The following is an 8,681-nucleotide window of genomic DNA, read 5'->3' as shown; positions in this document are numbered from 1 at the left end:
ATTTAATTTAATATTTTCGTTTGTTTATTTCTTATATTCGGTTCTTCTGTCAGACTTTCCTTACTTTTATTTCTGTAGAAACGTTACGTACGCATTGCACACCATTAATAGGATGACTTTCATTTGAACCATGAGGCCATCTTTCTAGTAACTTTTTATAGATTGATACACCAATTAAATGCCTTCCTAATGGGTCTTATTGTTTTAACAAAACATGTTTGTACTTTGTTCTAGTGCAGATAAATATAAGGCTCTCTAAGAAACACAGAAAGCTAAAGGAGCATTATTGCTGCACATGAAAATATTGAATAAGAAGTCTGGTTGCCTGCATAGCAGGGCAGTCAGTCTCACATTCAGAACGTGCATACAAGTCGCCGCTATGAATGAAAATGTTCGTGATTCAAAAAGTCAAAAGTAATGAACTATATTTAACGTCTACAAGCTTACACGTATATAGCTTATCGATGTATGAGTTTAAGCTTATTAAACCGGATTTGCCATCCAATTAACCAGCAACATCACCATGACATTGGCAAGTATGAAAGGAAGATGCTTAATGACACAGCCAAAGTAAAATTAGAAGAAGGTCACATCTGCATAAGTTTTTGGATGCGTTTAATTAACACAACACTAGGATCTGCCAATTAAAGTTTAGGTTCTTAAAAAAAAGTTGAGTATGTGATATGGAAATGAATTGAATATAGTGCCAAAATGGTGGGCATTATTTTGAAGTTATTAAACGTGCAACGCACAGGGAACGTAATTTTATTGTGTGTAAATACATACCAAGAGTTACAAGTCTATGATTTGTTTAGCTTGTATAACACTGTAATTTGCCAAGCCTGTTTTAATGCTACAGGAATTAAAAGAAACTAGCTTGTTAAAAAGAAATTTAAGAAATTCCTTCACCGGAAGCGTTTTTCATTTATTTTTTTGTAATCTGTTGCTTAGAACGCTTTTATGTAAACAATGACATGAATAAGTAATAAAATTAACCATTTGGCCAAGAATTTTTATCTTTCAGGAAAAGAACAATAGGTTTTCATCTTAAAAGGATAGTGGGTCAATAAAACCAGCTTTATTTGTTTATTAGAATGGAGTGTAAACGAGGCTACCATGGATCTTCATTTGGTTCAGCAAGTAGGCCCTAGTGTTTATAAATCGTGTCGTGGCGTGATTGATTGCGAATAATAGCGTGTTATATTTAAACGGAATTTTGCCAAATCTTGGTAATAACGGAAATTCGTTTCTTACAAAGTTGGTTAATAAAATAGACTGTTGTCATAAACAGACTTAGGTTGATTAGGCCTGGCAGAAGTAGAATTATAAGGCCAGGAAGGTTGAGTGTCCCTGGAACCAAGTTAGCCAACCAGGTCCAGTGAAGGTACAATACGTAACTTTTATTGGCAATGTAGACGGAAAAAATTACCTGAAATTTTATAGACTATGTAAATAGAATAAAAATAAACTGGAATTTTATAAACCATGTAGAGGCAAAAATAGCATGTCTGGATTTCCTTCGTGTCCAGCAAAGATACCCAACCAGTTGGACGTCTTAGGCGTAACAAAGGATAACGTGGTATGACAGACAAATGTAATTTTTCCCAAATTTTGTATGATTATGATTATGAAATTATTTTACTGTTGTTGAGATCAAAATAAAATCAATAACCTACACAGACAAGGAACAACGGAAAGTTAAAAGATCTCTTAGGCCTGTCCATAATCAGGCAGCTATCTTCTGAAAATGTAGCCTAGATATAATAGACTCCTAAAGATGAAACTAGAGATTCCAGAATTCATAGGCAACTGGTTTCCTCTCCACTTTATCATTAGAAAATGCTACGCTATGTATTATCTCGAAAAAGATACATTTTTTGCTGATTTCTGACAGTATGCTTTAGCCCCTATGAAGATCATGCAAATTAAGGTAAGATAGCTATCTTTTAGTAGACCTAGCCTGTGCATCGTATTAAAATAATGTTTACGATTTTTTGTGTATCGTTCTATGTGAATTATCATTCTTTTATCAGTTTAAATCATATCTAAATCCCTGGTTCGGCCAGTGTCTTTTATAGAGTACTATAACATGATAGGCTATTATTAGAGGACTAGATTTTATAGGCCTGTGTAGAAATATGGCCGTTTAGTTGAATATAAAAGTTTACGGTATGGAATTGGAGATTTGGGATATTTTCTGTTTTGTGTGAATCATCATCATCATCATCATCTTCCAGGCCTAATTTTGTGGGCCCAATTTTGTAGGCCAACCTCCTTCTCAGGTTAATCTGTACTTAGGGCTGCTGTTTTTAATGAGTCTCTCCCAGTTGTTTTTGTCTTGAATGGCATCTTACGTAATTGGCTTTGTCATATATTTTGTTAATGGATGCACTTCCTCCCTTCAAACCCTCTCTATTTATCTGGGCTTTAGACTGACATTGAGTTTGGCTGGTTCCCCCCCCCTCCTCCCACCCCCACCCCAGTGGACTCAGGTCTGACAGTGTGGATTCTCCATCCCTTCTTCAATAAGTGGGTAGGATGGGTGTTATCAAACCTGGATTTCATGCGTATAGGAGAGCCAGGCACAAGGTCCATCTGCCTCTTATATTAGATCCCTGGCTGTATAAGAGGTCACATTAGTCAAGCCTTCTGCTTAATGCACTTGACTGGGAAACTGGCATTTATGGTTAGTGACAAGCCATTCCCTCAGTCTCTTGTCTTTGGCACTGTCCAGGACTTGGCAGGGGTTTTTAAACTTAAATTCCATTTCATTTGGAGTAATGCCAGTTTTGTTCTGTGAGATAAACTCCCACATAAGGAGTAAGCCTCCATATGATAGACAAAGGTTTTGCATTTTCATGGTAACAGATCTCAGATTTAAGATAATTTGCATTTTTTCCAGATATACAAACCTGAAGTATAATATAATCATGCTTCTAACCATCCTTGCATTTTTCCCCCGCTGCCAAAGTGGTTGGTTAAGGATAGGTTTTTGGGCAGTACCTAGCGACGTTTCTTGACCTGCCAGGTTTTGTATATCTGGGAATAATAAAGATTATCTTAAAATCTTAATTAAAAGATATATGTTTGAAAATATTTTTCTGCTGTATTTAGCTTGCTTTAGAATGCCTATGAGTGAAAGCTAAAGATCCTGTGATTTGTTTCATGTTCCTTGCAGCTCTATATACTGTATATATATATATATATATATATATATATATATATATATATATATATATATATATATATATATATATATATATATATATATATTATATGTATATATATATATATATATATATATATATACATATGTATATTATATATCTATGCATTAACATACCATGAGAAAATAGAAACAACAGAGTAGAAGAAATTTCACTTTTGCTGTAAGGCATTTTCAAGTAAGCTAAATGTATTGAAAAAAAGGATTACCATGAAAACTAAGTTTTACAATGAATAACTGAGATTAAAGCATCATATAACCATTTTAGTGCTCACAGATATCAGTAGGATTGAGGTAGCTCTTAAGATTAGGGAAAGCTGTCTTAGATTCACTAAAGTACTGGATTCACCAAGGAGAGGCAAAGGCAGTTTACTGAGATTTCAGTTTTTTTTTTTATTATCTCTTTTAAATATCCTTTCAACATCTCATGCTGAATGGGGTTACAGGCGTACACACTTGGGCCAGAGTTTTATTACGTGTATTTGTTAGTTGTATTAATGCAGACTGAAAAGGATTTTTGATAAGATTGTTTTTTACACTTTGATATTTTATTACTATGGAACCATCAGTCCTATATGATTTCCCCACTTAGGTGCCCAGTAAGAGCATTGTGCTTTTGGCCAGTTTTAACTGAGTATGCATTTTGACATATACAGGTATATAGGCTAATGAATCACAGTCCGTACAGGGGATTTCATAAATAATGCTGCTACTCTTGTTAGGACAGTTTCATATAAACATATTTTTAAACGGTGCAGGGAAAAATATAATTATACTAAATATTTTTAACCGATTTAATTGACTCAAAGCTGTCGAAATAAGGCAAATGGTGTTCTTGGGTAATGTCTGCTACCTGTAAGATAATTTTATAATAAAAGTGACAAGAAAGAATTACCTAAGAATGTTCTGATAATTTCTGTAATTACTATTATTGGCATTCAGAGTGGTTTAGTATTTTGCATTCATTTATATTAGCAAGATAACAAATGGATATACCCAGTTACTCGTGGAAAATTTATGCATACTTCGCACATTTCAATTACGATTCAAGACCAGTTCTTCTCTAAAGCATCGTTGTAATAAGAAAAAGATGATAAAACCAGATCTGATATTAAATTCTACGTACACCGGCCGTGAAATAGGGCTATTATAAATAATTGTAATCCTAGGTTCCCAAAATACGTTCCCCACGCGAAGCTAGTGCTCAACTTATTTCCCTCCCGTTGATGTACTTGCTTCGGCAGTACATATACTAAAATTGGAACGATACAGAGAAGATTAGCATGGCCCCTGCGCAAGGATGACACGCAAAATCGTGAAGCGTTCCACATTTTTAGTCGCATAGTCGTGTAGAATGCGTTAACTGTTAATTTAACACATACGAACATCGTTATAATGCGGGAAATCAATAAATGTTTCGCGGAATGTCTCCCAACCGGCCGGTAACCACGCTACGCTACGCCGGTTCGAGCCCGGGAGCAGGCGGCTGTTTTTTTTTTTTTTTAATCAACAAGCATCTTATTTTTTTTTATTTTGCTTACATAGCACTTTTTTGTTTTTAACTTAGGCCTATTTAAACTTACATATCTCTCGTCAGTTATACTTCTCAATATTAAAATATGAAATTAATTATTACGTTAAGCCTCCTCATTTTTCAAATTTAAAAAACCTATTAATGACAGACTGTAATATTTCTTTTTTGCTCTGACGGCCAGGATTTGGGAATGCTAAGGTGTATTTCCAAACCATGAATTACCTGTATGTGTGGTAATTTAACAAAGGTATAGCCTGCCGTAAGAGAGAGAGAGAGAGAAGGGAGGGGTGCAAGGGAGATATATACAGGTAAAAGGATCTGTCGTCTTTAAATTGTTTAGTTTACCCTTGTATCAAGTTTATTGATGAAGGCAAAAATTAAAAAATCTTTGTTTGCCAAAATATAATTGTTTAAACTTCAGCGAGTCATCAAAATTTTTGAATGGGACGATTAAGATCAGAGAAAAGATATATTTAAAATGGGTAGAACTATATAGTAGTTCCACAAAATTACACTTGACATGAAGAAAGATAAAACAATCGAAAACCAATCGAGGAAGAAAGAAAAAATCCTTCTGGCATCTCTAACAAGTTGCGAGTATTTTTTACACGAGTCACCGATATCCCTCCAACTTCCCTTTGTTTACTAATTGGTTAGCCATAGAAAACTGATGTTAGGGGTGACTTATTAATGTACGCCGATATTTCGCACCATGGAGAACGGTCTACAGTACAGTAATGTTTGTAAGTGTCAGTATAGGTTTACAGTATAGCATTTATATATACTCTGGTATAACAATTTCTACTCATACACAGGAACGTTCAGTCTTCATGACAATACGTATCTCATACAAACAAATCTTATTGAAGTGTTATTGACCAATAGTTGTGTCAAAGCACTTTTTTTTCCCCCTATCCCGACATGTGGGGAACAAGGTAATTTTTGTTTGAGGATAATCCAAAAATAAAGTTGATACCATCAGCATGAATAGTAAAATATTCTCAAAACAGAAGAAATTTGAAAAAAGTATCCTCTTTGCGTACTTAATAAAAAAAACAAGGCATAAACACATTAAATGCATGAAAAAGTAGCACTGGTAATACCTGTGTTTAAACATACTCTCAAGTTCCCTAACTTAATTTAGGGTAATGCATTCTAACTGTTGGAGTAATATTTACAAGGCTATACAGTCGAACTTTTCGGTTCCAAAGTTTTTTTTTTATTTTTTTTTATTCTTCACACCGTTGGATATTGGAACAGCCTCCATGATGACGATGATGTGCAATTAGAACCTCGGCTGTTCAAGAGAAGATACAATGCATTATTACCTTAAAACAATTCAGTTTGTGTTTTACTCATTTTACTTATTTTTATTTTATTTTATTTATTTATTTATTTAATTTTATTTATTTATTTATTTATTTATTTATTTATTTATGTAGCTTTTTGTTTTTAAATAACAGACCTCTTCTTTCTATATTTCTTATTATCTAATATAGCTCCTTTCATATGAACACCATATTCTTGGGAAGCTTGATTTTCAAGTGCATAGGCCCTTTAGGCTTGTTCCATATGAATAGGGGTTTATCATCTGAATAATAATAATAATAATAATAATAATAATAATAATAATAATAATAATAATAATAATAACCTAACTTAGGGCGCTATGTCCAACCTGGCGGGGGGGGGGGGCGACTTCGTTACTTACATTCATTTTTTTAGGTCGATTTTGAGCGCTTACGAAATATTGATTGATTAAGTGCAGTTCCTTGGTTGTTATTAACAAACAAAAAAATGGAGGCACACTCATAACATCACTTGGTTTTTTGAGATATCGTACTAACAGGAGACTAAGTCCCAACACAGGTGTACTGTACATTTCAACTAAGTTTTTTTTTTCAGTAAACTTAGGATTGGTACCCACACACACAAGAAAAAACTAAAGATAAACACAGGGAACACATCCCCCCATCCGTATTTTGATCTGGAATATTTTAAACGAATCTAAACTTACGAAACTTCAATAACAAACTTCAGAGAAACTTCGTTTTCACATTACGTTTCGCACTTCTGATAGCCATTACTGTATCAGAATTGTCTCCTAGGGGGAAAGGCAGTCCGAAAAAAAAATCAACGAATTGGAGAGCTGGTTTGAAAATTCAGCTGGCTTAAAGAAGTTGCTCATTTGAAGAAAACGGATGGCTCACGCACATGCGAATTTTTCAGGAAATGTGTGTGTATAAATATGTATATATTTACATTATATATATATATATATATATATATATATATATATATATATATATATATATATATATATATATATATATATATATATATATACTATATATATATATATATTTCGGAGAAATTTTGCACGCTTGTGAGCCATCCGTTTTCTTCAGACAAGCAACGTCTTTAAGCCAGCTGAATTTTCAAACCCGTTCTCCAATTCATTGATTTTTTTTTTTTTCTAGACTCTGCCTTTTCCCTTGGAGACATTTTTTGTCGAGGAGGTTACACGCAATTGAAATTTGCCATAGACTTATATTTTGACTAGTCTTTCAGGTGTTATTCGGTGAATACCGTGCGTGCTGTTTTGCACTTCCGCATTCACTGGTGGAGTTCAATAATGGGACTTGTCCAGGTGTAAGTGGATCACAGTGATCAAATTTTTAAATTGAACAGCTGGAGTTACGCGAAACGACCTGCATTTTGTAAAGTCAGAGAGGACGGTAATTTTCACACTGCTGCAAAGGTTATGGAAAGGAAATTCATTAGTATTATCGTTTGATTTACCAGCGAAACATGTAACAATGCACCGAAAATCAGCAAGTTGTTGTTTTTTCATATTCTCGTTCTTCCATCATACTTTCCACCCTCTCCCAATAGTTGTTTTATATTGCAACTGCGAGGGTTTCCTCCTGTTACATCTTTTAAACCTTTTTACCTTCAATTTTCGTTTTAGCGCCGAATGGCTTCATAGGCCCCGATGCTTGGCCTTGGGCCTAAATTTTATATTCCATTTCATTCCCTTCGTTTACCTGTTTGTTTAACTAGAAGCCATAGAAAGGTTATCCAACTGTTAATAGAGTGAAATCAGGAAGAAATTTTTATCGGCATTGGGCATTTATGGGTAAAAGGGCGGGAAAGGAAGGGAAAGCTTTTGGGGGAGAGAACGGGAAGGGACGTGGAACAGTCAACAAGCTGAACGCCGTGAGCTTCGTTTTGGCGCCAAACGCATTAAGACGACTTTGTCAGTGGTGTCAGGATTCTGTAGATTGGAACACGGTGGATGCTTATATGCTTATCCTGATATTTAATTTGGAAAATATACTTCACGATAGCTACGTTAGGCATTTCAAAAAGAAAGATCTATAAAAAAAACCTTGCCGGCTGCGCTGGGTCTCGAACCGGCGTTCGGTAAGTTATCGAGCGGTTGGGAGATGTCCGACCAAACGTTTACGTGTTTTTCGCAGTATTATGATACCATTACGAATTAAAATCATAGTCAGCATATCGTACGCGACTGTGCGATTAAAAATGTGGAACGCTTCACGATTTTGCGTGTCATCCTTGCGCAGGGGCCATGCTAATCTTCTCTGTATCGTTCCAATTTTAGTATATGTACTGCCGAAGCAAGTACATCACTGGAAGGGAAATAAGCGGAGCACTAGCTTCGCGCGTCGAACCCATCCAAGGGGATTAAAGGTTAAGAAAATGTATAATGGCTATATTTCAAGGTGTGGATATGTCTGTTCTATCAAATTCAGTATCACATCTGGTTTGATAACATTTATTCTTAATGCAACGATGCTTTAGAGAAGAACTGGTCTTGTAGCATGAGTGAAGTGTGTATACTGTAGTGATGTGTATCATGTATTAGCTTCCATATAGGCCTACTAGAGGATACATTCG

General features: G+C 34.8%; 2 non-coding genes across 2 annotated transcripts; one reads left to right on the top strand and one right to left on the bottom strand.

Moving 5' to 3' along the window:
• The first annotated feature begins 4,454 nt into the window (after window positions 1-4,454).
• LOC136831838 (U6 spliceosomal RNA) lies at window positions 4,455-4,561 on the top strand. The gene has a single exon (XR_010850981.1). It is a non-coding gene; the product is annotated as a U6 spliceosomal RNA (small nuclear RNA).
• A 3,741-nt stretch (window positions 4,562-8,302) lies between these two features.
• Window positions 8,303-8,409, bottom strand: LOC136831837 (U6 spliceosomal RNA). The gene has a single exon (XR_010850980.1). It is a non-coding gene; the product is annotated as a U6 spliceosomal RNA (small nuclear RNA).
• Between the last annotated feature and the right edge of the window lie 272 nt (window positions 8,410-8,681).

The sequence above is a fragment of the Macrobrachium rosenbergii genome, chromosome 48 (genome assembly GCF_040412425.1).
Source record: "Macrobrachium rosenbergii isolate ZJJX-2024 chromosome 48, ASM4041242v1, whole genome shotgun sequence".
In the NCBI taxonomy this organism is placed as follows: Eukaryota; Metazoa; Arthropoda; class Malacostraca; order Decapoda; family Palaemonidae; genus Macrobrachium; species Macrobrachium rosenbergii.
The sequence above is the reverse complement of the archived record's forward strand: the minus strand, read 5'-3'. Positions and strand labels throughout refer to the sequence as shown.